Here is a 26,995-nt window from a genome sequence, read left to right as displayed (position 1 = left end):
TATGTACTATCAAGTACTGAATCCACTTTGCATACCGTTAATGAAACTCTTGTTTTTCTCAGCCTAAAAATACACCTGGAAAGACGGGCGAGGAAGTGACCTCACACAACAAATTCTTTTCATACTTTCGGCTTCAATTCACCACCTTGTAAAACTTAGGTGTAAAATTATGTTGACTTTATGAGAGTCTGATACCATTAACATATAGCACTTAACTCATTCCACTTGTATATGCAATGCATTTAAATGTCAGCTTTGACTTTAATGGGACTAAACTGGCAAAAATCCAAGTAGAAGAAGAGTTTTATTTGTTTGCATCTAAGGCTGATTTACTTTGGATTAGCTTCCTGAATTTTATGTGCTATTAGGTAAGCAGGTTTGGGAATGTAGTCTACATGCTGATGCATTTGTTTCCTTTTGGCTGTTGGTTGCACCTACATAATTCTGTTGAGTCAGAGCTGTTGTAAGCAATTGCTTAGCTGTAGCATGGCGGTATCTGAAAACATCATATGCTCTTCTGCTTCTACAGCAAAGTAAAACTGAGCATTATCCTCACTCAGCACATGTGATATCCTCCAGAAGGGAAAATCGAATGACAACCAGTTTAATAGTTGTTTCCTTTATAACATAGCATTTCCTATTTTTATTTACTGAGAAGAAATGAGAAAACACTTTATGGGCTAATTCCTTCATCTTGTTTTGAGTCATGGTGGTGGGACTTGACCTGGTCATTCATTGTGGGCAACAAGAACTCTTAAATTTTTGGATCATCTTTGTTAAGGCTACTTTACAGCCCAATTCATTTCACATTCCAAATTTATGAACCCTTTAAGGTGAAAGGGAGAGTAAACATTTTAAAATTGGAAATCCATTGAGACACTTGGCTCAATTACAGGATTATGCTTGATCACCTTCCACTATCAGAATGACCAACATCCAAATCTATTGAGTTTTGTAGCCACCTTCACAAGTATTACTGAGAATTTAAATTTAAAAAGAAAAATCAGTCCTAAAAAAAAAAGTTATGGATTTTCTTTTCTGTGCTGTTTATAATGATTTTTTAAATTCATGAAAAACAAAGCCTGGAAGTTAAACACTATTTATTTATATTATGTTGAACTTCCACAATATGGTCAATTGCTTTGTTTTCATGGAGAGTGATGCACACCATTTCTGGCGTACAAACGAGCCTGATGTACTGTTGCCCTCGATGCACAGTCAGCTACTGCAACCCAATTTACTCATCTGCACACTGTAAATCATGTGTGCTATCTTTGTCTTCATTCTGTCTAAATTATGATGCTTTATTCTCCCTGGCATGCATTTCAGGATATGCTGCTAAGAACTATTTGTGATGTGTGTTGTGTGTGGATAGCAATGGATCCCATTGGTTCCCTCAAGAGGCATTATGACTGATACCTACAATGCTAAGATCAGCATATTTTGTTAAGAGTAGACACATGAAGGTGTGAGACATGGAAATCAGCAAGGAGTTGCAAATGTGAACAAGTCAAGGCTGATTGTTGAGATTCAGGTTTAGCAATGTTGTGGATTGAGATACAAGTGAAAGAGTTGAGTCCACATTGGCTGGTGTAAACAATGATGTCATGTGACTCTAACACACAGGGGAAAATGGAAAGAAGCACATTAATAATCTCAAGGTCTAAACCAGGAAGACCACCTCACCAAAGTAAACCATAACTAGGCATCAGAACAAGACAATATGCAACGTTACTGAATTGGCATCTATGACTATTTTGTCAGAAACAACATAAAGAACACACCTTCAGCATAGCTACTTTGCTGCAGAAAGAACATGCTCATAAAGCAGTGCCTATTCAGTTAGCTAATGTGAATGATGCAATAGCTAAGGTAAGTGATGTAATAGCTGCCAAAGGAAAATAACTTTTGAACTGTCTGAAAGAATTTTACAGGCAGACACATGGAAACCAGGAACAAGCTGTGACTTCTGATGTTGCCATGGACCGGCTTTTGGAAGTAATTCAGCATAAGCTCAACAACAGTGATATCCATCAGCTAAATGATGTGTGGGAACATTATGTACTGCTAGCAAAGTGCTCATCTACAATTATCCCAAGCTACATAAGTCATAAATCAACATTTAAAGAAGAAGCCCAGTTGTTGCTTGGAGACACACCAATATTTATGCCAAAGAACAGAGAAAACTTTGCTTTACAACTTATTTACAATGAATTTACAACTTACTTTTCCAAATAAATTATTTTTTTCCAGAGTCTGGAATCTACACAACTCTCTTGAACTCACTAGAATGGTGCCCACAAAACTAAATGATGACTTTTTCCTCCAGCACATACTGCGCTTGAGATTTGTGGTGTTTTCAAGGTTTACCCTGCTGTCCAGCGTGTTGGTGTTGGTGCTGATCATGAAACTGCTCTCAGTGTTGTACCTGATAGCCTGCTTATGTTTTTGTGAATTTTGATTGAAGGGCAACTGAGGGGAGACTGGTGATGAAAAAGGGATAACAATGAACCTACTGATCAGTGTTGTAGAGGGAAGTGAGAGGCAGATGAGGCTTGTCAACCTGGGAAGGTAGACCATCAAGGAGAAGGAAAACTCTGATCTTTAACCTCCACTGCCTTGTGGGATATCTTTGGGAGAAGAAAAGGCTAAGGCGTAAACCCTGCACAAATCCAGAGTGTAGTCCCTAAGATAGATGTTTGGATGGCACTTTGTAAACCTCCTTCTGGTAACTCCTGCAGCCAAGCTGGTGTCAAATGTATTGCTCTGCTTTCCTTTGGACCACATCAGTCAGGCCAAGAGGGGGCTCTTACCTCCATAAGAGCCCAGGATCTCCATACACACTGCCCAGTTTTGTACCCCTGGGAGGTCACTTTGGTGCTGCTCATGCAGTGATGAGACTTCAGCCCTGGAGGTGCACTCCATTGTCTCTAGAGACAGACGGATGTGAACAACTACTCTTGGTATGCATGAAGCACCATGTGCTTTTTGAAGCCTGTGTCAGAGATTTTTTAGAATTGTGTAGTTCACAACTTTTACAACAACATAAGGTAAATAGGCTACCATTGCTGAAAATGCAGCAAGATGAACAAGGATACCTTTTCCCAACATAGCAGCAAAATTGGGAATCAGAAATTTGCACTCTACTATTTAGATTCAGTTTCAGTGTACTTTTATTAATCAGAGAACACCAGGTTACTACTGATTCCTCAAAAATGCCATCAACAAGTCTTCTAGAAACCTTTTCAGAATTTTGAACCTGTCTAATAGTAGAGGATAAAGTAAAGCTGATTTTTAAAAATGCCATTTATATTACAAAGTCATCCCTTATCTGAAAGTCCATTAGCTGGAAGCAAAGCCCATTGATTTCAATCTGATTCATTTTCAAGTATTGTTAGAATCACAACCTAAGTGTCAGGTTCTATTCACATGGGCAACAATTATGTAGATTTGAAATATGTAAAGCAATTGAAATGACAGAAACAAGTTTTTCACTTGGGAGAATGGCTTAGGGGAAAAAATATGTTTTATGCCCAGTTCTGAAGAGAATATGATTTTTAGCATGTGAGAATAGCACATGATAATGCTACATTATAATCTTCTTTGCAGCTCCCATTCCATGCCATGCAATGCAATTTGACTTTGCAATTTAAGTACCACACTTGTGTTTAAGTGCGCAAGAAATGGAGGAAGAATCAAACATTACAAGGAACTATTTAGAGAACAGAATTTGTTCTTGTACTGACAAACAAAACCATACATTACCTAGTTCTCATCTGGCAAAAAGACTGTGCCTTACCATTTTTCTCTGTCTTGAATTCACCATTTAGATACTGAGAAGCATCAAAATAAGTCACAGACTGAACCAGGCATAGATTTCTGATTTTTCCTACACTGGGGTACAATTATTTCCTTCTTCTGTGATCCCTCCTCCATCTCCCTTTTTGCTAGAATTCTTGTGGTCCAAAGATGTATTTTTTAAACTGACAAAACAAGTGCATGTACTCAGAAGCACTCAACAGTCAAGGCATAACCAACCCTGTTCCTTAGGAGATTTTGATACCTGGAATGGTTTCTATCTGTCTTCTGAGATACAGGGGTGTGTGAAAGTATGGTCTGGAGGCTGTGGCTGGGGTGGAGAATTAGTAGTAGTAGTATTTACCTATTGCTTCCAAAGGAGCGGCAAACAACTAGGAAGCAAAACAATACAATTAAAAATGAAACAGAAATCTTTTAAAGCATTTTTTTAAAAAAGAGGTAAAGGACCCCTGACAGTTAAGTCCAGTCACAGATGACTCTGGGGTTGCAGTGCTCATCTTGCTTTACAGGCCAAGGGAGCCGGCGTTTGTCCGCAAACAGTTTTTTCCAGGTCATGTGGCCAGCATGACTAAGCTGCTTCTGGCACAATGGAACACTGAAACCAGAGCAGCGCACAGAAATGCTGTTTACCTTCCCGCAGGAGCAGTAACTATTTATCTACCTGCACATTTTGGCATGCTTTCGAACTGCCAGGTTGGCAGGAGCTGGGACTGAGCAACGGGAGCTCACCCCGTGGCGGGGATTCAAACCGCTGACCTTCTGATTGGCAAGCCCAAGAGGCTCAGTGGTTTAGACCACAGCGCCACCCGCGTCTCTCCTTAAAGCATAAAAACATCCAAAAAAATAAACACAGTCTCCCATCTATAATTTGCTTGTGGGTGAGGAAGAGGCAGATCTAGTGTTCATTCCCGAGGCTTGGGTAAGTGAGATGGGAGGACTAGGTCTGGCCCAGCTTTTCTCAGATTTGGAGCAGCTGCAAAACACTGGCCCAGCCTTTCCTTGGGTATGTTTCAACTAGTGCAGCCTGACCCTGTAGATAATCTATTTCAAGGAGTTGGGCCCTCTTGACCCTTGCTCACCAAGGCTTATAAAACTAGCCAGAGGGAATTGCCAGGGTGGGTCCAGGACATGATTATTGCCTCTGTGCAAAAAGGCGAAGTGAAATTGGCCCTGAAGATGCACCCTCTCCTTAGGAGGACCTCCCTGCAAATATCCCTTTCCTGGGCAAGGTGCTCTAGAAGGTGGTGGCAACCCAGCTGCAAGCATGCTTGAAGGAAGCAGATTATCTGGACCTATTTCAATCCATCTTCAGGCCTGGAAATGGAACACAAACTGCCTTGGTCACTCTGGCTATTAACCTGTGTCACTCAGGAGAGAGGCATAAGGGGTGTGATCATGTTGGTTCTCCTTAACAGCCCCACAGCTTGTGGTGTCATTGACCACAGCATTCTTATAGACTGACTAATACACACACACACACACACACACACAGGATTATATCAGTAAAGCAAAAACAAGCAAGTCAATAAACAATCCAGTTCAACACGAACTCATAATCATTAAAAAAATAATTTTCCAGAAATTGTTGCTGAGCATTAATTCAATGCCAGTTGACACCATGTACAGCTGCTGAGTCCCAGGCAGCTTCTTCTTCCATAGCTTCAGCAGCAAACTCCCAGCAGCCACCATTAGTCTTGTGCAGTTATATGATATAGCTCTCTTTTTTCTTGCCAGTTGGCTGGTTTCTGCTCTCAGAACCTCAGTTCCATTGCTCTGCTCTCCCCAAAATCATAGTCACCAAGAAAATGTCCAGAAATCACGCAGTTCCACCCAGTCAAAATCAGTGACTGAATCTGGAATAGATGCATGTATCAAAAAGTAGGAAAGACCTTTGACACAGAAAAACCAATGACTAAAAGCATGCATCAACCTGTTTTATGGTGACTTGTCTATATCATGCTTGACCTTTATCTGCAGTGCAAACAAGGCATGCATTATATGCAAGTTTTGAATGTTGATATAGTAACATTCCTCTCAATGGGGAGCATATCACAGAAAATATATTGCCAGACAAAAGCTATTTGTTGCAATAATTCCTGTGGAGAATTTAGTACAATGGGGGGAAAATGTAGTACCACTGTTACTTAGCTTTAGTAGGTAATATGTAACCATGTGGATGGTCTTTATTTAAAACCACTGAACTAATTAAGTAAAAAGCACATCATTGTTAGTATTGTTGGACGCAGGCTAATAGAGACCTCCTTTTGCCATATATTTTATCCTTGATTTCCTTTGCTGGCATATGCCTGCCAAACTTCATCCATTAACATTTCATTTTCTGTGATTATTCTTGATCTCTAGCTCATAAAGTACACAACACTATCCTTGTCCTGATTGATATTCTTAAGCCCAGTTTCTGTCCAAGGTGCCTACCTGCTAGTTTGAGCTGCACAGAGAACTGGTCCATTTAATTACTATTAACCTCACATCTTCACTACAGTATGCTCACAAGAAACTCATATTCACAGCAAATGGCAGTAATTAGCAAATTGCTCTCATATGGCATGACTCGAGCCTGTCACAAGTGAGTAGTGCAATCTAACAAGCTGTAACCTGATATAAGCAGGATCTTTTCTATTGCATTTGCAGCAAATTCGGTAATGGATCCTTCACCTGTGAAGTTTTGCACTGGAGTTTCTTGGCTATACAATTCTGATTATCCCCTTGAAAGTGTAAAGGGCTAGCCCTCCTATTGATCTCTGCAGTACATCAAGCCCACACAACTTGTGACCCACCAAGTAAAACATAAGCCACCAGCCACAGCAGTCAACAAATGGCTTGATAAATGGTCTCTTTGGGACTGTAAAAATGAGGGACAGGAGGTGTCAGACACTTGGAAAGCCATCATCATGATTAGTGGCTACATTCAGATTGGCTGGTCCCTTTGTACAGGACTGCAATATGCCATATGTTCAACTTACTGATAAATGATGGCAACCATAAGTAGCCACAGCAGACTTCTTACGCCTTGCTGAGTGAACTGGGAGGAAGTGAGAAGCAGAAAGAGGGAAGAGGCATCACTGGCTTACAATCCTCTATGAAGGGTGAAAAACAAATGTATGAGAGAAATTGGTGGGTGGGAAAGTATGGTAGCTCAGTGGTAGAGCAACTGTTTGCATGCAGGAAGTTGCAGGTTCAAATCTTAGCATTTATTATTATTATTAGGAGGAGGAGGAGTATACCGCCCTATACCTGCAGCTCTCAGGGCAATTAAAACATAAAATCACAATATAAAAACACAAAATACATAATAAAAACAACCCCATAACCCCCTCTCCCCAACACATTTTAAAAGGGCATTAGGATGTCAATCAAATCAACCAAAGGCCTGGTTAAAAAGGAAGGTTTTGCCTGGCGCCTAAAGGTGTATAATGAAGGTGCCAGGCGATCCTCCCTGGGGAGAGCATTCCACAAATGGGGAGTCACTTTGGAAAAGGCCCATTCTCCTTTTACCATCCTTTGGATCTCTCCTGGAGGAGGCACCTGAAGAAGGTTCCTCAGAAGTTGTTCTCAGGGTCTGGGTAGGTTCATATGGGAAATGGCGGTCCTTGAGGTACTGCGGTCCTGAGCCTAGAATGCCCCCTGTCTGAAATCCTGGAAAGCCATTGCCAGTTAGTGTAGACAGTTCTGAGCTAGACGGATCAATGGTCTGACTTGGTATAACACAGCTTCTATGTTCATAACAGAGAAAGAGACAGACAAAAAGGGAGAGTAAGACTATGAATGGCTGTAAGTCACAATGGCTATGTTCAGCCTCCAGTGCTGGGATCAAAATATCTCTGTATGGGCTGTTGCATTCAGGTCCTGCTTGCAGGCTTCCCATAGGCATCTGGCTGGCTTCTGTAAGAACAGAATGCTGGACTAGATAGTCCTTTGCTTTGATCCAGCAGAGATCTTATGGGACAGAAAAATATGTTGCTTGTACCTCATTCTGATAAGGATACAATGCAGATTGCCATGGCAAGAGTTCAGGTTTTGAGTACATTTATTTTGAACAGTACAGAAGGATTTTATTTTATTTTTTAAGACCCATTATCATGTGGAAAAGGATGGCCGAGAGCCAAAGGATGAAGACTGCCAAGCACAGTTCCTGAAGTTAACTCTAAAATTGATTTCCTCGCTGCAAATATAAAATTCTGTTTTCCTATATCTTCTAATTTTCTTTGGCTTTGGTAACTAAACCCCAGAGAGAAACGGTATTTGTTGATACTTAGGTGATGTATGAATTCTTTGCGCATACAGCTGATATGTTTTCAGAAGCCCTGTAGCATCAACACTACAGGTTTAAATGGATGGTTTGGGAAAGAAATGAAAACTCCTGAATACTGTGTTTTTCAGACTAATATGAGAAACGATTCAGCAGTGTAGAATTATATTTGTTATCTATCCTTTTCACCAAGATTTCTGCATTTTCATCCTTCCCAGGGAGTAGCCACAAAATTCATCCTCTAAGCTTTGTTTAATGGTTTCAGGTTGCAATATCCTACACACCCTCCGCTGGAAATAAATCAGTGGGACTTAGTCTGAGAGACATGTGTAGGATTGTGTAAGAAGCCTCAGCATGGGGATTGATTCTCACTCAGTTTGCATGCCTATGTACATAAAGGAGAGGGAGAATGGATGAGCAGTGGAACCAGATCAAAACAGAAACAATGGCATATGAATTGTTTTTCTGAAAAGACCATTCATTGGAAACAAACACAAGGAGCAAAATCAGACCCTGGTACATAGAACTACCTCAATTTCAAAATGTTGGTATTGACCAACCATTTTGGTGAAATACCAGCATTATAGACAGGGCCGTCTTAAGCATATCCGGCGCTGTGGTGCAAAGCTCCCTCCAGCCCCCCCCCCCCCCGTTTCCCAGAGTTGTCAACCTTTTTTTAGGGAGGATGGTGGCTGCTGGCAGGGCTGGATGAGGCGGGCAGCAGCTGGAGGGTGGCTTCTCTGGCAGGAGAGAGGCGGAGGCTGGCCGCTTCATGCCACGGTGGCCACGGCAGACAGAGGCTCCGAATATGGTGCTGCTTTGGCATGGGCGGCATGGCGGAGGCAGGCAAGGGCCTCCGCCTCTTCCCTGGTGCCCTCCAGAACTTGGTGCCCTGGCACCCCATGCCACTAGCCTCTATGGGTAAGACGCCCCTGATTATAGATATCACTAAAAGTTTTTTTCTTTTCCATCTTTATGTAGTCCTTTTGGGGTCATTGTCTCGGTAAGTGTTGATAAATCTTGAGAGGTGGGTTTTGTTTTTGTTTGTTTGAGAAACCAGTTATCGTGTGCTCCATCTTATCCGTTCCTATGTGCAGACATAAGGAATGTCAATGAGAGTTTAGTGCCAGTGTGAAATCACAACCCTTGTCAATACTGCACACAACCTCAATAAGCACTCACAGCTGCCGACATTACTCCCCTCTTGTCCCATCACATCACAACTCTATTTCAAAGGAGGGGAGGAAACTGGACAACCTGCTCTACAGTGATAGGGTATATCTTTCAGAGGAGGGTGTGACACTTTCCATTGGGATCTGCAGCAAGGATTAAGGGGTGCAGTCACCGCTTGTGGCAGATGCAGTGTGGTTTCAAAGGAGAAAAATTTAAATCAAGACTCTGAAAACAGATCTTCAGACATCTGCTACAATGAAGGAAAGCTTCCCCAGAACTGCCCCTTCCAAGGTTGTGTGTTTAGAAGGCATAGGGGGGTTTTCTGTCTGGCCTTGAGACTATCCCCAGGCATCCCCTCCCCAGCCACGCCCCCTCTCCCAAGGGCTCATATTTCACCAGCCTTGCTTGGTTCCCTCCTTGAGTGTTTTTGCCACCTGGAATGTGTCCTTGATCTCTAATAATCCTTCTTGCTTCTTCGATGGAAGATAGAGACAGGTGGGGGGTGGTACATGCATGGGTGCATTTAGAAATTACCCTACTGTACAAAAGTAAACTTCACATTCTACCTTTGGCCACTTCTGTCTCTGGCTTTGCCTTGTATGTGATCCCCCAAAAGGTTGTTTTAAAAACCTGTTCTCCTTCCCTGCTTTAATGTGAAGGGCCAAGGGTAGGAGAAAGACTGGCCATCAGTCTTGGGCCATGGAAGCTCAGCCAGAAAAGATTGAAGTGGAAAGGCCAGAACTCCACTATCTGATAAGCATGTCACCCACACCAGAGGAAGGATGTTGCTTCCGTTTAGCTATTTATCTATTGCAAATAATGTTTTACAAAGTTATTGCCTATTTAAGGTCCAGATATGTGCCTCTTGCTTCTTTATTCTATTTTTAATAATATTTTATTGGTTTTCATTATAACAAACATCTTCTAACAATGAACATTAAGAAATAAAAAATTGAACTGTATCATTTTGCATAATGTTTGTATATTCAATACAATACCGAAATTTGGAATTTCTCCAATCCCCCGACTTCCGTCTACCCCCCTCCATGGTTCCATTATTCCTCTTGCCTCCTTATTCTGGTGGTATGAGTGAAAATCAAATTAGTGTAGCTTCTCCTGGCATGGAGGTAGAAAAGTCTCCACTCACTTAATTTTGTGTTATAAATGCTCAGGTGCTGCAGAAAAGCTAGTAACCAAGGTCTCGGGTCACTTGAATTTCTTACCCACCCACTAACTAATTGCCTCTGGTGCTCAGGAACAGAAGACACCTGCAAATTGTTACTGCATTGCATGCAGTGCCATTATATGACTTGGCAGAGAGCGGCTATCTGTAACCCCTACACAACAAAAGCATGTACAAATGGGAGAAAGCATACAACCAGCAGAAAACAGTAGGGGGGGTAGGTGCACCAGCGACAACTGATAATGGACTGCAGCTGTGTATATCAAGTAGCAGTGGAAAATCAATACAAAGACTAATTTAAGTCTGTTGTGTTCATAAAAAGTTGCAAAGGAAAAGCTTGTAGAAAAATGAGGAACTTGGCTTTTATAGAACTCTGAAAGGGGACCACAGTCTTGTTACCATAAACTCTCAGATGACCTGGATGTTCATTTGGTCATCTGGATTTGTTTGCTGAACTTTATGGGAAGGTTAGACAACGTTAGCTATTTATTACGCATTCATTTTTATTAGTTTGCAGAAAGACTACAGGGGTGTTCATACATTACCTTGGACCAGGTTCAGATGCTCCTGAGAAAACGTTTACGCGTGGTGATTTTAAAAATCACCACATGTACTTGTACCCTGAAGGTAAAAGGTAACGGTAAAGGGACCCCTGACCGTTAGGTCCAGTCACGGACAACTCTGGGGTTGCGGCGCTCATCTCGCTTTATTGGCTGGGAGAGCCGGCATACAGCTTCTGGGTCATGTGGCCAGCATGACTAAGCCATTTCTGGCGAACCAGAGCAGAGCACGGAAACACCGTTTACCTTCCTGCCGGAGTCGTACCTATTTATGTACTTGCACTTTGACATGCTTTCAAACTGCTAGCTGGACAGGAGCTGGGTCTGAGCAATGGGAGCTCACCCCATCATAGGGATTTGAACTGCCAACCTTCTCATCAGCAAGCCCTAGGCTCTGTGGTTTAACCCACAGCACCACCTGTGTCCCCTGAATGTAGAAGTACTCAAACTTCCCAGTGCATTTGCCCCTATAACTTTATGTATCTGAAAAAGTCTGATGAGGTTGAGGCGTGGGGAACTGGTTGTTGTGCAAGAGACCAAATCAGCTTGAATTGTGCAACCTGATCTTGCCAGTATGTGATTGAATCCCACCCAGAAAATGGACAACCTGGAAGCCCAGCTGAATATTAGAGGAAAATAATTTGTTTAGAAACCAATGGCAATGCAGTTGGGTGGTTCTGTGTGAGCTTTTCTTGCTCATTAACTGACAAGCTGGACAACCCTATGCTAGTCTGTTCAGCATTAAGTTGAAAGTAACTCAGCTCCTCAGCTAATGTATATGGCAGTGGAGCCATTACACATGATGATTTTAGACATGTCAGTGTGGCATAGATCACATCACAACAAGCAGGACCTTGGGGACATAAAATATTCCAGCCATGACTCCACTTTCCACAATCTGCATTTGGCACCTTGGGGGGTCTTGTGTGAACGTCAAGTGGCTGCTCTGGGAGGCCAACTGAGCAGTGCTGCTGTTTTATGTGTTCACGTTGCCTTGAAAAGCAAAGAATGGTTGGGAGGGCATTTTAGATGCCTTGCTTCCCACAGCATTGATCTCATTTAGCAGCTCAGACTGGAATTCAAAATCAATATAAATTTTATTTCAAGAATATGAAAATATTTTACCAGCAGCTGGTGAATGTTGCCTAGAGGAACAATTGTTTGTGAGGGTTTTGTTTCTGCTTTTTTAATTAATCGTATAGAGCTAAAGAAGTCCCACTTAAATTGATGGAATGCTTTCGCTCTTGTTTCTACAGCTTTAACAGCAGAAACACTCCAAATCTCAAATAAAGGCATAACCTTAAAAGCAGCTTTCTAAAGCATTTCCACACAATTGGTTTATTAAAGAGCAGGGGTGGGGATCCTATAGCAGCCAGAGGGCCACATTCCCAGATGGGCAACCTTTCGAGAGCCACACGCCAGCCGGGGTTGCAGCAACGGATATGTGCACTAGGCTATAGTCCAACCACACAAACATGAGAGATTTCTACTTATCTTCATCAAACAAACATGAGGCCTTGTTACAGCTGAAGGACACATTCCACCTAATAAAAGAATTGGGAGGTGTGAAGTAAGGCCCATGAGGGAAGTGGACTTAGAAGAATGGATAAGGCCTGGGAAGAAGTGTGGCCTGGAGGGCAGGGAGCCTCCCAGAAGCCACACAATTGCAGGTTAATTGTAGAGAAACAAGATTTAGACAAATGGGACCCCACAAAAAATAAATAATAATCCATAGTTGTGTATATAGTTTAGGGCAGGCTTCCTCAAACTCAGCCCTCCAGATGTTTTTAGACTACAATTCCCACCATCCCTGACTACTGGTCCTGCTAGCTAGGGATCATGGGAGTTGTAGGCCAAACACATCTGGAGGGCTGAGTTTGAGGAAGCCTGGTTTAGGATGTGGGAATTGTATGGGATTGTTTAGTAAACATTTACATTTAGTAAACAGTTTACATTTAGTAAACAGTTATGGTAAACATTGTGTTTTTGGTACAGCGGTCACATTTACCCTTAGCCAGCCATCTGGGGGCCACACAACAGAGGTGGTGCAGGCCACACACAACAAATTATCAATCTGATGACTAAGAATGGGACCATTTACCGGTACTTCTCTATCAGGGCACTTGGGTGGCAGAGAGTTTTAAACTTTTTGCCATCAAATAGGTGATGTATTGGTGTGTGGATGGGGGACCCTTGGTTGACAGCCTGTCTCTATGCTGATCTAAGATAGTCCTGTATTTTCAAATGTCCTCTTTAAAATAATAAAAATTGTAAATTTCCACATTCAGGGTTTTTTGTGGGGATTTTTAAAACATTTGTCTGCAGAAGTATTTTACTGAAATGCTAGAACTATGCAGGTGCTTGTGTAGAAGATATTTAAAAGTCCTTCTGTTTGCAATTTGTTTTTGTACATATATCCAAGGCCTTCCATGGGAGATTCACAAGGACATGTTGTGTGCCTGAAAATGATTGTTTTCTACCTTGTGTCCTTAGACAATCACTAAACACAGCATCTTTCGTATCCTTAGATGACACTTAAAAGATTTTTAATTGTACCACATCTGATTAATTAATCCCTTCCTTCACATTAATGTTGTACCCAGGAACCTTGTGTTCATAAGTGAGCTATAAAAAACATCTTACCTCCTTGCGCATTCAGTTTTTCCAGCTTGTTAATTAAAAAGTAATATAGCTTCGATTCATTCCATTCTTAAGAAATAAGAACTGGGAGCATTATGATCACAATTATTAATGAACCTCCATTTGAAAATTGCTTTTTTATGATGTGCATGAAGAACAGAGAATAACAGTATAACAAATAGGTAAAACAAATGGCAAATGGAACGTTGCCAGATTTAGATTATGGTGATTAGAAATATGGAAGATTATTGGTGAAGTAGCCAAAAGTACTTTAATATTTAATGTGGAAGTAAAATGCTTTTGACGGATTCCCACTAATTAAGAATTTACAACCACTGTTAGCACAAATTGAGGTGCAGTAGTGAGATAATACTTATCAGTTAGCAAAGAGATTGCACTGATGGTATGCAAGCAGTTGCCCATTCAGTTCAAAGAACACATCGCTTGAATGATTGCTCAGTTCTGCAAAGTCTTTTTTTCCTGCTAGAATGACAAATGCTCACTATTCTGTTCTATTGATTTTCATTCTAATATATTGTGGAAGATCCTTGTTTTGGTACAACAGTAGGCAATCACTGCTAATTCTTTCCCTTCCATCCTGTTCTGCATAGCAGTGTAATATTTGTCTCACAGTCCTCTGTGCTCCATGATATTTTGGATGTCTGCAAAAGAGGAAGGGCATTTTCAGATGGGTCTTCTGCTGTGGGTGTTTTCTGCAATGTGGCACTGACACATTGATAGTGAATTAAGAGGAGAATTTGCACTGAACTGTCTGCTGCATAATTTGTTTGGTGATGTTTCCCCCAATAAGCCTGCATGTTTTGTCAGAGGAGGAGGAGGGGAAGGTGAGTTGTAACGCTGAAGACATGCCCCCTCCCAGGATAAGATGTATTATTTAGATGATGGTGATGGTGATATTTATACCCTACCCATCTGGCTGGGTTTCCCCAGCCACTCTGGGCAGCTCCCAACAGAACACTAAAACAGAATAAAACTTCAAATATTAAAAACTTCCCTAAACAGGGCTGCCTTCAGAAGTCTTCTAAAAGTCAGTTGTTTATTTCCTTGACATCTGATGGGAGGACGTTCCACAGGGCGGGTGCCACTACTGAGAAGGACCTCTGCTTGGTTCCCTGTAACCTCACTTCTCACAGTGAGGGAACAGTCAGAAGGCCCTCAGCACTGGACCTCAGTGTCCGGGCTGAATGATGGGGATGGGGACACTCCTTCAGGTATATTGGGCCAAGGCTGTTTGTGAGGTCTTCCTGCCTCAATTCCATCACCTGCCTGAAAGGAATGATTGGGACCCTGCACCAGAGTGTCTTTCTCCACCACCCCTGTTAATTGTTAGCATGCCCAGCTGCAAAAGTAATTCACACAATTACTGCCCTCTTTTTTTCAAGCTGGAAGGTAGTTGCGCTATGATGTCATGCCTGTGCCCACAGAGTGGAAGCCGCAGAATGGCTCCCAGGCAAGACTGGAGAAGATAGGAAGGCGGTACAACAAATGGACAGGTGGAGAAAAGCAAATCCATACAAATCAGAGGGTGAAAGCAGAGAAGGGAAGCAAGCAAGCGACAATGAGCCAGTAGTCATGGACCAGATAGATGGAAAAGCAGGCAATGGGAAGTGTTAAGTTGTAGGTGAACATATCAGACGACACAGCGATTCTTCAAACAGCTCTTGTTTATTAACAGGCCAGAACAGAACTGAACTGAAGAGTTCAGCAAGCCTGCTTATATAAAGCTCCACTACAACGCAACAGCAACCACTTTCTGTAACTATCCAATCACTGAACGTCACTTTCAATCTCTTATTTGCATATGTGGACCTGAGTGAAAACTATCTACAGTATTCCCCTGCTGGCCCAGGGTGAGAACTTCAGTTCATAACAGAAAGAGCCAGCTGAGAGCCTGCATATGCATGCACACACCTCCTGCTGCCCCCCTTTTCTTTGCAAAAACCCAGCAGGAAGCAATTTCAACTGAATAAATTGCCAATACTGCCTAGCACAAGCTTCTCCTTCTTTCCACCCCTTCAAATGCAGTTATTTGGACTACGACACAATGCCACCCCTCTTAAACTTTTCAAGTTTTAGTCTTTTAAATGCTACGATTGCTGTGCTAGATCTTCATTCATTTCCAAAAAAATAAAAATAAATAAACCCACAAAAAACAGCCCCACAAGAATGCTCACAAGCAACATCAATAGAAAGTATGTCACATAGAGGCAAAGTTAATTTGGCACATTCCCAGGGCACCATAGTACAAAAAAAACAGGACCAAAATGAAATCAGAATATTTGTGAGAGAGAGGACTGCCATCTGCAGAGTACCATACATGACCAACTTTCATATCAAAGAAAGCATTTTGTTACCATTCTCAACTAAATAGCGAGACTGCCCAAGTATTACTGCATAACTAATTTAGATTATTTATTACCATTGATAACACATAAGAGAGGGAAGGAAGCCTGTCTTTAGTCCTAAGAAGCAAGCTGAGTCTAGCAATGTCATTGGGAAAACTATCTTTCTACACAATCAGCTGAACACATTTTGACAAAGAGATCAATGTGAAATAAGGAACGTTTTGATGTTTTTATATTTTACGCTCTGTAGATTAGAAAATCAATTTATACTGCCGAAGTACAGACCTGGCCTTCATTCTTCTCTGGGACCTTTCACAAGGTCTCTAAAAGCCCTCATTGGCATGAACTGAGTTGATCTAGCTTTCAGCAAAGATATAAAAGCTGCTTTATATGGAATCATACAAAAAACTTCCTCAGTCCCAGTACTGTAGCCGTGACTCTCCAGGAGCCTTAAGAACTCATTTGCAATGCTGCCACCTAAGCAACTATAATGATTTATAACAATTTTTTTTTTTAAAAAAAACTGTCTTTAATTGCCCCATTATTGGTTGCATCATGGGAGTAAAGTGCTCAGTCTATGCAGTTTTATTATAACCTATTTTCTAGTAAAATATCCCAAGCGGCTTACATATAGAGAATAAACTACACTCAACAACAAAATTATAAGATGCATAAACTTTCTTGCTATGGGCAAGGACTATTTGTTAATTAGCCAATCAGAGATAGACAATCTTTTTACGAAAGTGCGCAAGCAAGCAATCTAGGCAATCTCTTGTATGAAACAGAGGTACAATGCTGTTGTAGCTCAGTATACTGCAACTAACTGACATGCAGAACTTCCAGTGCCAATTTCTGACATTTCTAGGTAAGGAATGTCACTTGTCTGAAACTCTGACAAGTTAGGCCATCCTTTAAACAATGCAGATCGTTTTTTTGATCACACAGGTAAAATTCAGCTGGTGGTGACTCACAGGTGAAATGGGAAGGTCTAGAGGCACCCCAAGGCTGCTGAAGCATGTGTGTTGCCTTGAGCCTGCAGTTGAGTGGGGCCAGGGCCGTGCACTGTCAGCACACCCAACGGCATGTGTGTACAGCTGCTGTGAAATTGGGGGGAGGCCTTTCATTGGAAATATCAGGGGCTGGCCCCCTGTTCCCCCTTCAGTATCCATGGCTCTAAGTTCTGCACAATGTTGACTCTCACAGTCTTTAAGGTATCTGAAAAGTCTTTGCTGTTTTAAAATAAAGCTAGGAACTGTCAGGGTCAAAGCAAAGCAAATGCCCCATAGATCTTCCCAGAAAGTTCAATATTACAGATGAATCTAATGAGCTCCCTCTTTATCTTGCTAGCCTCTGAGCTCTGTGTTGTCCTTTTAACAACTAAAACATTCACAAATTTCACTCCACTCTGGTCAATGGAATTGGCAGTTTATGTTTATTTAAGGGTTAGCTAATCAATGATCAGCTTCCTTGAGTTTATCAGCTTTTGTGGTGAAGAACACATGCACAGCTCACGTTCTTTTATTAATGTGAAGGACTGTATCTGCAGCACCAGCTGAATTTTACCCGTGTGAGGAAAAAACCAATCTGCATTGTTTAAAGGATGGTCTAACTTTCCAAAGGACGTCTAACTTTCCAACAAGAGCTATATGCAGTTGTATAATGAAAGAGGGGAGAAGATGTTTACAGAGAGATGTTGTTGGCATCTGTCTGTCAGAGGCAGGTGATCTATAAATGCACCACAACAACCTTGGCACAAAGCTTTGCTTAAAATATGTGTCAATAGGAAACAGAGCCGTCTAGCTTCTACATTAGTCAATTCATCTCAAACCGCAGTACTTCATTCTCTCACTTTATGTAGAAAATCCAGACAAAGTTATTTACCGGTCTGCTGGATTCCAGTGTCTTCTGTGTTCTTGTTGTTTTTTTCTGACCTGATTTGGGCAGTGATTGGATAAATAGTCTAAGGGAGGGTAGCTCAAAAAGCAAACTCACCCCACTCAAATTGGCTGGCCCCATTTGGTGGTTGATTCAGTCTCCCTCAAACTGGACCTGACCCAAAATGGGCCTCATATCCCATCTCCTGCCATCTCTCTCTCACACACCATCTCAAGAACCTCCAAAAAGAATCCCACTAAAAATAAAGGCTTTATAAGATACTAAGGACATATTCCTTTTTAAGCAAGCAGTTCAATTTCAAGAGGGTTGTAGAAAGTTTTTGCTTTGTGCTTAGTTAACCACTCTGCTGAAGTGTTTTGAGTTTTATTGCACTTTGGAATTCAGTACCTCTCCCATCTCTCTATAGGTTATATTCCATTCCAGAAAAATAGAAATGTATTCTGGTGCTGAACTGTATTCCATTGTAACTCTAAAGAACAAACCACAGCTGTCTGGGTCTTAAGAGAGCTAGCAGCCATCTTACTGCTTTGCTATATTAAAAATGTACGGTCCACAAAGCTGGATGAGGGGAGAAGGATGAATAAAGCACACTTGTGGTGTTTTTTTTCCACTTCAAGTCTGCAGCTTCTGTGCTAATGTTGAGCCTTAATGTGTTTAGACAGTTATTTTATAGGAATGTTCAGAAGCAACAAATATATTTCATGCTTTTGTGGCGTTACAGTAGTATTTTTTCTTCTTTTGTTAATGTAATGAAATGTACACCCACACTGAGCATACATAAAAAAGCATGTAACTGAGGATATAGAAAAGGGACATGCCACTTAGACAGTCTGTCCTGCCATTAGTTAGGGGCTTATTTGTTCGTTGTTGTTTTTACTAAATTTGGACCCAAAAAGGCTGCAGTGTGAGTTGATTTTCCAAATGGCAAGCTGCCATGGAAGTCCCAAAATTGCAGTTTTTATCATCACAGCATTGCAGGGGCTGAAAAACTTGCACTTCTCTCCTACAGCCTATCTCAAAATAAGGGCATACACTAAAGTTCTGTTCCTTCCACTGACCATTCTCAATCAATTAATGAGAAAAGAAATTGCATTCAAAAATGGTCATTATTGTTGTTGTTTAATCGTGTCCAACTCTTCGTGACCCTATGGACCAGAGCACGCCAGGTCATGGCGGGGGGGTGGGGAGGAAATGCTGGTTAAATTATCATGGATGGGCTCTGAGATTTTTTGATGAGCTTACCTTACTTTCAAGGCACCCAAGGGGTTTTGTGACACTTTAAAGCACATTCAAAGCACATTCCCCGCCACCCCAAAGAATTCAGAAAACTGTAGTTCATTAAGGGTTGCTGTGAATTGTAACTGTGTGGGGCAAACAACAGTGTCCAGAATTATTTGAGGGGGAAAATGTGCTTCAAATGAGGTATAGTGTGCACATTGCCTCTCTTTCATGCAAATCGCCTCATGTAGTCTGAGTTCTGTTGCCTTTCCAGTTACCTGCATTTTCTGAAAGTAGCATGCCATCCTTTTAAGTGTGAGGAGCTGGAGAGGCTGTTTACTGGGCTCCTGAAAGCTGTCCATTTTTAGCAAGTGTGTTTACTTTTAAAGAAATCCGGAGTATGCCAGTATCAAGTTGGCTAATTATTCTCCCTTCAAAACCTCAATGCTGTTCCCCAACACCACTCTTCCCATTTGAATGACTGAATCTTGAATTTTTCAGGAAAATGTCGCCATCCCAATTATTATCCTTTTGACTCCTCATTTTCTCCACATGTTTGAGATTCATCCCACCTCTCTCACTTTCATTGTATCCCTAGTAATTGAATGCATCTACTGGCTTCCAACCAAAGAGTCAGCATAAATTGTTATAAGGGCAACCAGCTTATACCATTGACTGGATAAAACATCCAGAGAGATTTTCAGCTCGAAACAAAGAATACACCGCTATAGTCATTAAGGTGCTTCAAAGAGCCACCAGATTAAGAGCATCCCTACTGGTGTCACCATTGTCCTCTGAGAGATTTGATTCCACTACTTATAAACAGTCCAATAATAGAAGGATAATGGCCAAATACAATTTCATGGTACGCTCATTGTGGCACGATCTCGTTGGACATGGATCACATTAAATTGCCACCAGCATGAAGCATAATACATGGTCTCATGAATAGTGATAGCTGGGAGCTCTTTGATTTGGCCATTCGAAAGCAGTCTGGCTTTGGCCAAAAGGGCTAGGTAAACATAACCTAGGTATATGTTGAATCTAAGAAGACACATTATGAAGGAACAGATGGAGTAGCAGCAGCAGCCCCACCAGAAAAAAATATATTGTGGGGGGAGCATAAAAGAAGATGGATCTTGGGAGGGAGAGACCAATCTGTGCCCTACTTCTTTGATTTCTGGAAGAGAAATGGTTTCTTTCACACAATTTCCCCATCCCATTACAGACTTGCTGCAATTACTACCGATTAGTAGCAATGTGTGTGTGTGGTTGTGCAGAAGCATGGAGCCACCCTTCCAACACGGACATTGCTGCTGCTTACCTAGATCGAGTCAGCTACAAGGGCAAGGCTGTTGGCTCTGTGACTCTGCTCCACCACAAGGAGCCATTACTGCTATAGTTTTTGATTGAGTTAACTCTCAGGAAAGTATGCTTTGGATTGTACCCTTATTTTAATTTCTTGTTTATTGCACAGTTGTAATTTGCATGTAAAAGTGTATCTGCTTCAAATAACCGCATCCTTCTGATGCTTTATGTGAAGGTAGTCTTGGCAGAGGCGACAGAACAGAGTCTGTGGGACATCTTGCTTGTGAAGCAGTTGTGCTTACATTGAAGTGAGAAGGAGGTTTTGCTTCACAGTAGTGCCCAGGGAACACCTAATCTGGAAAGTGGGTGAAAGCTCAAACAGATATAGGGTTTGTCGATATCTGAGCATTCTTTACCTGTTAATCCACTTATTCCCCATTTGAGTCAGATCAGAGTAGTCCACACCAGGCTTTATTTGCATTTGTATGTGAACAACAACTTTCGTCTTTTCTGTTCACACCAGTTGGTGTTGCCTTTGGTCTTTATCCCATTTTATAGTTTGTTGATTCTATTATGCTGATTAAGTACTGACTGGGCACACACTCCAACAGCTGTGGCACCCAAGAAGTGTGCAAAAGCACTTAAGTCAGGCAATTGTAAATTCTCAGCAGACACTTTTTCAGTTTTCTGATTTTGTGCAAATCTAAGGGATCAAAAGAACACACACACACATATTCAGGAGGAGGGCACCAGAGGTTAAGAGCACAGTCAGAAAAGATGAACACAGTTGTAAATTCTCTTCACACACTTTTCAGATTGCTGCCAATATCTGGTGTAGAATTTTTCAGTGTGGTTTTCTTGCACTGTTTTCTGGTTTGTGCAAATCTGAGGGATCATAAGAAATAAGTATCTCCATCCAGGAGCACACCAGAAATCCAGGAGCACACCATCCAGGAGCACACTAGAAACAAACACAACTGTAAAAGAAATGAAACCACCGAAGAAGTAGCAGGGATGAAAGGGGGAATAGCAGAGAGTAACAACTGATCCCACCCCCAAACACCAAAGCAAATTGTGACCCTGAGTAGAGCAGTTTGGAGCCTGATTTCCCCCCAGCTTATCAGATTCTCCTTGCATTGGGTTAACCCAAATTTACAAGGTGCTTGAGGGTAATGTCATGTGTACTACATAAATTAAATGGGAACATGAACAGTGGCAAGCGCACAGTAAACTATGGCTTGGAGAAGCCCCTTGGTGAGGTAGTGCTCTGTGCCTGACCCAAAGGCCCAGATGAGGAGACTGAGCAGTGTTTAAAATTACTTATTACTTTCAATGAAAGGCCAACTTCCTCTCTGCTTATGTTTTCCCTAGTATTTGTGTGCCTGTACTACAGCAGACCTTCGTTCAAGACCCCAAGGCCCTGACAAGGAGACTGAACAGCCTTTAAAATTACTCGTTTCGTTCCATGAAAGGCTAGCCTCCTCTCTGGTTGTGTTTCACCTAGTATTTCAACAAAAATCATTAGCATTTTATGTTCTATTTTCCAGTAATTTGTGGGAAAAGCAGGAAGGATATCACCTTTGGGAGTCTAGAAGCCAAAATGTTTGACCTGAGAAGGTTGCAGTGACTGCTCTGGTCTTATTCGTCTTCTGCTTTTCCCAGTGAATCCTATGAATAATAAATAGAGTTTCGCAGCAGGAGGTCTTTGGAGGTGCTTTACATGGCAAAAGAACGTAACAGCACAGCAGAGCTCGACTCTGAAAGCTAATAAATCAAGCAAGAGTCTATGCGGTAAAATTGCAACACAAGCACAACTTGTAAACAAAGAAGAAATCATTGCATTTCCCTTTGTTTTATTCTGTGCATACTTTATGCTGGCAAAAATACATCGTTAGTACCCTTTTATGAAATACACTCCTTTTTTAAAGACCAGGGGCAGGTGTTTTCAGCTTGCATGTGTTTTAAAAATCCAGGTACTTTTTATAGTAAAATATTTTTTATTATGAGGGTTGCAATTGTAAACATGCACAGCAAAGAAATTCACTGCATTCAGCAGTACTTACTTCTGAGTAAACATATTTGGGATTAGGCTTCTTGACATGATTTCATCATTTATATTTTCACAAAGGTAAACCTTTAGCTGAAACAGAAACTGCTTGGGTCCTTTTTTATGAGACTTTTAAAAGCCCAGATCACCACACAAAAATAAGAACCAAAGGGATTCTTTACCTGCTTGTAGGCCCTTTGAAACTTATTGAATTCTTCCCTATTTTCAGCCTCTGAGTGCCATTGCTTATGTAGCCAAAACAACAACACTCTTGCACAAGGGAGAGGTTCCAGCAGGTTTGCAGAAGTTCTGAAAAATCTACAGTGGTACCTCGGGTTAAGAACTTAATTCGTTCTGGAGGTCCATTCTTAACCTGAAACTGTTCTTAACCTGAGGTACCACTTTAGCTAATGGAGCGCCGCTGCTGCTGTGTGATTTATATTCTCATCCTGAAGCAAAGTTCTTAACCCAAGGTACTACTTCTGGGTTAGCGGAGTCTGTAACCTGAAGCGCCTGTAACCCAAGGTACCACTGTATAGGAAGACCCCTAGAGGGCACGAGGCCTGATTATTCCATTGGGTATGTGTGGGGAGGAATGGAAAACCAGAATTGAATGAAGCAGCTAGAATCCTGATCAGAGAGCACTGCATATTGTAACATTTTGTTGCGGCTACCATTTGCAAAAGCCTCAAACCTGCCCGACAGCTTTCAGTGCAACACACATGTGTTTGAAGAATCATTGCCAAGAGCAATGCCAAGATTTCATGTAAAGTATTGCCGCTTTTGCCGGTGGAGAGCTTTCTGTACCTGACAGTTCTGATCAGAATCAAATCTGCACATTATTGATTCGCAAACCAAATGCCAACATATTCTGAAGCATTCTAAATCTTTGCGTGTGTGTAAAAAAGAAACAGAGAATAATGGTTCCGTAGTGAAATTGTTCATACTCTGGAATTCTGACTCCAGCTTTATGAGTTCCAGTGTTGACAGAAACTTAGTAAATGGGGAGGACCAAAGCTCAGTGGTAGAGTATCTCTCCTGTGTGCAGAAGGTCTTGGGTTCAATTCCAGGCATCTCCAGGTAGGGCTGGAAAGGGCTACTGCTTGAAACCTTAGAGACCTGCTGCCAGTCTGTGTAGGCAATACTGAGCTCAATGGACAAATGGCAGAAGGCAGCTTCGTATGTTCTAATCATCAAAACAATGGCTTGATCCTTGGAGATGCAGTGCACTGCTGGTCCTCCAGTCAAGAAGCCTGATCCCAAATATGTTTACTCAGAAGTAAGTACTGCTGAGTTCAGCTCCATTGCCTATGTACCAGCATAGCAGAAAGTGGCAATTTCCGCCATCCCTGATACAGATTGCATGTGTGGTGCCAAGTGCACAATTATCTATCATAAGCCTACACAACCTGTGATCCTCAGTCCACGTATTGCAGTGCAAAAGTCTTGCTCTGAAGACTGCCAGATGCTGGAAGAACTCACCAGGCTTCACAAACTAGGGATTTATCAAGCAGGTGGTGAGTTGTTGTGCAGCAAATGGCTGGTGTGTCATGGCCTGGGGACCAAACTTTTAATAGGCCTGACAATTTCTTCTGGAAGTTCAGAGGGCCCTTAGGATGCTATGCAGTGATACACTGTACAATCCTTTCCTTGATTAGTATGGTGATGTATAATAAATCCACTCAGATGTCATTTTGGCTGCCATGATGCAAATTGCTATTGTTAACATCATACAGTGGATTTGCATATCATATAAGCAGCATGATGGACAAGTCCCACTTGTCTTCCATAAAATGCTACACTGGTAAAATGAGCATATGATAATAGGAGTACGTAGAGTACAAAATGACTGGGGTGTTTGTTGACTGAGAAAAACTCACAGCCCACTCTTCATCATCATTGCCAAGTTGATGAAAGATACAGCCTACAGAGAGTATCATGGACTAGGGAGATAAAGGGAAGTAATATTCCTGCTCTATTCTGCCTGGGCCCCACAATTTAAGGAAGATAATGACTGGCTGGAACATGTGCAGGCGAGGGCAACCAAGATGACCAAGGGTCTGCAAACCAAGTCTTATGAGGAATGGTTGAGAGAGTTGGGAATGTTTTAGCCTGGTAAAGAGGAGTCTGAAAGGATATATGAGAGTCATCTTCAAACATCTAAAGGGCTGTCATGTGGAGAATGGAGCAAGCTTATCTTCTCCTGCTCCAGAGGCTAGGACCGTTTGCTGGTGCAACAGACTCCCAGAAGAGGTGGTGGATTCTTCTTCCTTGGAAGTTTTTAAGCAGAGGTTGGATGGCCACCTGTCATGTATGATCTAGTTGAGATTCCTGCATTGCAGGCGGTCGGAACAGATGACCCATGGGGTAAAGTTCCTAAATGATGTCATAGATAACCAATAGCTGGCTAATGCACAGCCTCATTAAAGGAAGTCCTGGGAAAACATGTGGGTCCAGCCAGTGCCCTCAGCAACTATATATAGCCACCTGACTACTACACAAATGTGATAAGCATGAAAACAAGCACTTTCTTAATTGGAGATGTCCACATGTGATCGATAAATCTGCACTTGCTGCACCTTGAAGTGTGTTCATATGGAACAATGTCTTCTTACATGCGGTCATGCATTTTTAAAGACATCACCAGAGAAAACAGCAAGAAAGGTGACCAACAACAGAGAGGTTTATTTGGAGTCATTTCCCCCCTAATTATTTTGGGAACAACAACCAAGCTAATTTGCAGAATGTTGGATCTGAGCCTAAATACCCGACATGATTAATTACATGTGCTGAGATATGACTACTACTAAATGAGAAGTTTCAAAAGGTGAGGCGAATCCTATGCTTTGGCACTGGAAAAATCCCTTTTTAAATGCTTTTTTTCCTTCCTCCCCCATATAAAGACCGAGAAGTTCTAAATTAATTAAAATAAGAATGGAAACTTGCATTTGGCAGAAAGCCCGAAAGCCAGCAACCACTAAACATTCAAAATGGGAAACGATATAATGACTCTAGTTCCATGTTACTTGCTATCTACTTATTACCATTAAGCTATAACCCAAATGGAATGAATTAAAAGGCAAAGATGAGCACATAAGGCATTACAAGATTACAAGAAGAAAATGAAGGACTTAAATTATGAGCATGTCAAAAATATAACATATGGAGGTTCCTGCAGTATCAGAGCGCACAAGACAATCCTTTTATTTAATGGATCCCCCCTCCTCTCTCTAATTACTGCAGTGCCTGGTTTTGCATAGAACCTATCGCCATGGTGTGCATTTGTCATTCCTATGGACTTCCCTCCTCTATTCCAGGCAGTAGCTTAGCTTCTAAAAACAGTTCTATTTGAATCTGTGCTAAATCTTCTAAGATTCATGCCTTAAGTGCCTTTTATAACTGAGAGTGGGGATCAGCTAGGTCAAGTCCATGTAATATATTCCTAACACTATTCCTTTTGCAAAGACGGTGGGCATTCTTATAGAGGAAGAAACTTCTGCACTAGTACACGTTGTCAGTTTAAAGTCAAGAGTCTGCGTAAGCAACCACAATTGCACTGACCAGGTCAGTGCATGCCACATAGCTCCTGGTTTCATGGATACAATGGGCTGGTTTGGCTATAATGCTAGACCATAGCTTATAAGATATATTGCTAAACCATAGTTATATGCATGAGCTTGCTCCCCTGCCCCCCTTCTCCAGCATGGCCACAAAGAGGGGATTCGAAAGCCAGAAACTGTGGCTCATTTTAACTCTGGTTTATCAAACCTGCCAAGATCAGGAGCCACAATTTAATCCATAGAGTCACAGAATGATAGAGTTGAAATGGATGGTGAGGATCATCTAGACCAACTCCCTGCAATACAGGAATATGCAGCTGCCCCATCAGGGGATCAAACCTGTGTCGTTGGTGTTCTCAGCACCGTGCTCTAACCAACTAAGCTATACAGCAACATAGTTAAACTAATGACCATTTGTCCTGATTTTAAAACAGTACACTGAGGTTAGCCCCCAATACAACTGCATGTTGTGTGACCACACAAGACAAGGAGTGGGAGGAAGGAAAAACTTGTTCATATAGCACCAAACTGTGGTTTGGTGTTGCATTCAAATGTCCACAGTGATGCACCTTTCTCCTGTATCCTACTGTACCAATTCAGAACACCAATGATCCATAATTTGCATATTTAGGAGGAGGAAAGTGAGCAATTTTCATTTTAACTGCTGCTTCTCCACGTGGCTTAACATAATCAACATATAGAAAAGTTATGCCTAATCATTACTGGGGAAAATAACAAGTCCTCAAAGCAGAAAGCACCTCATTAAAGAAATACTTTCCGGGGGGCGGGTTGTGCTGTCATCTCCATGTAAGCAAGATCTCCTTCTAACCCAGAACTGGATGGATTGCTTCCACTAGTGTTGTCTCTACCTCTTTTACAATGGTTTGTGGATGATCTATGCAATGTGTCTCACTCAAAATACCTTCAATGGTGTTGGGAGTAAAACAACAATTGAGCT

The 26,995-nt window shown here is 41.7% G+C and overlaps 1 long non-coding RNA gene across 2 annotated transcripts in view; it reads right to left on the bottom strand.

Annotated features, from left to right (window-relative positions):
• Window positions 1-5,451: 5,451 nt before the first annotated feature.
• LOC309378246 overlaps window positions 5,452-26,995 on the bottom strand; it is a 221,306-nt gene continuing 199,762 nt past the window's right edge. For both annotated transcript variants that reach the window (XR_014171936.1, XR_014171939.1), the window contains one exon: window positions 5,452-5,672. This is a non-coding gene — a long non-coding RNA (uncharacterized lncRNA). The remainder of the gene's footprint in view (window positions 5,673-26,995) is intronic.

Source organism: Podarcis melisellensis, assembly GCF_964234715.1.
Source record: "Podarcis melisellensis genome assembly, chromosome: 9".
NCBI classification, from domain to species: domain Eukaryota; kingdom Metazoa; phylum Chordata; class Lepidosauria; order Squamata; family Lacertidae; genus Podarcis; species Podarcis melisellensis.
This window is presented reverse-complemented; position numbering and strand designations above follow the sequence as displayed.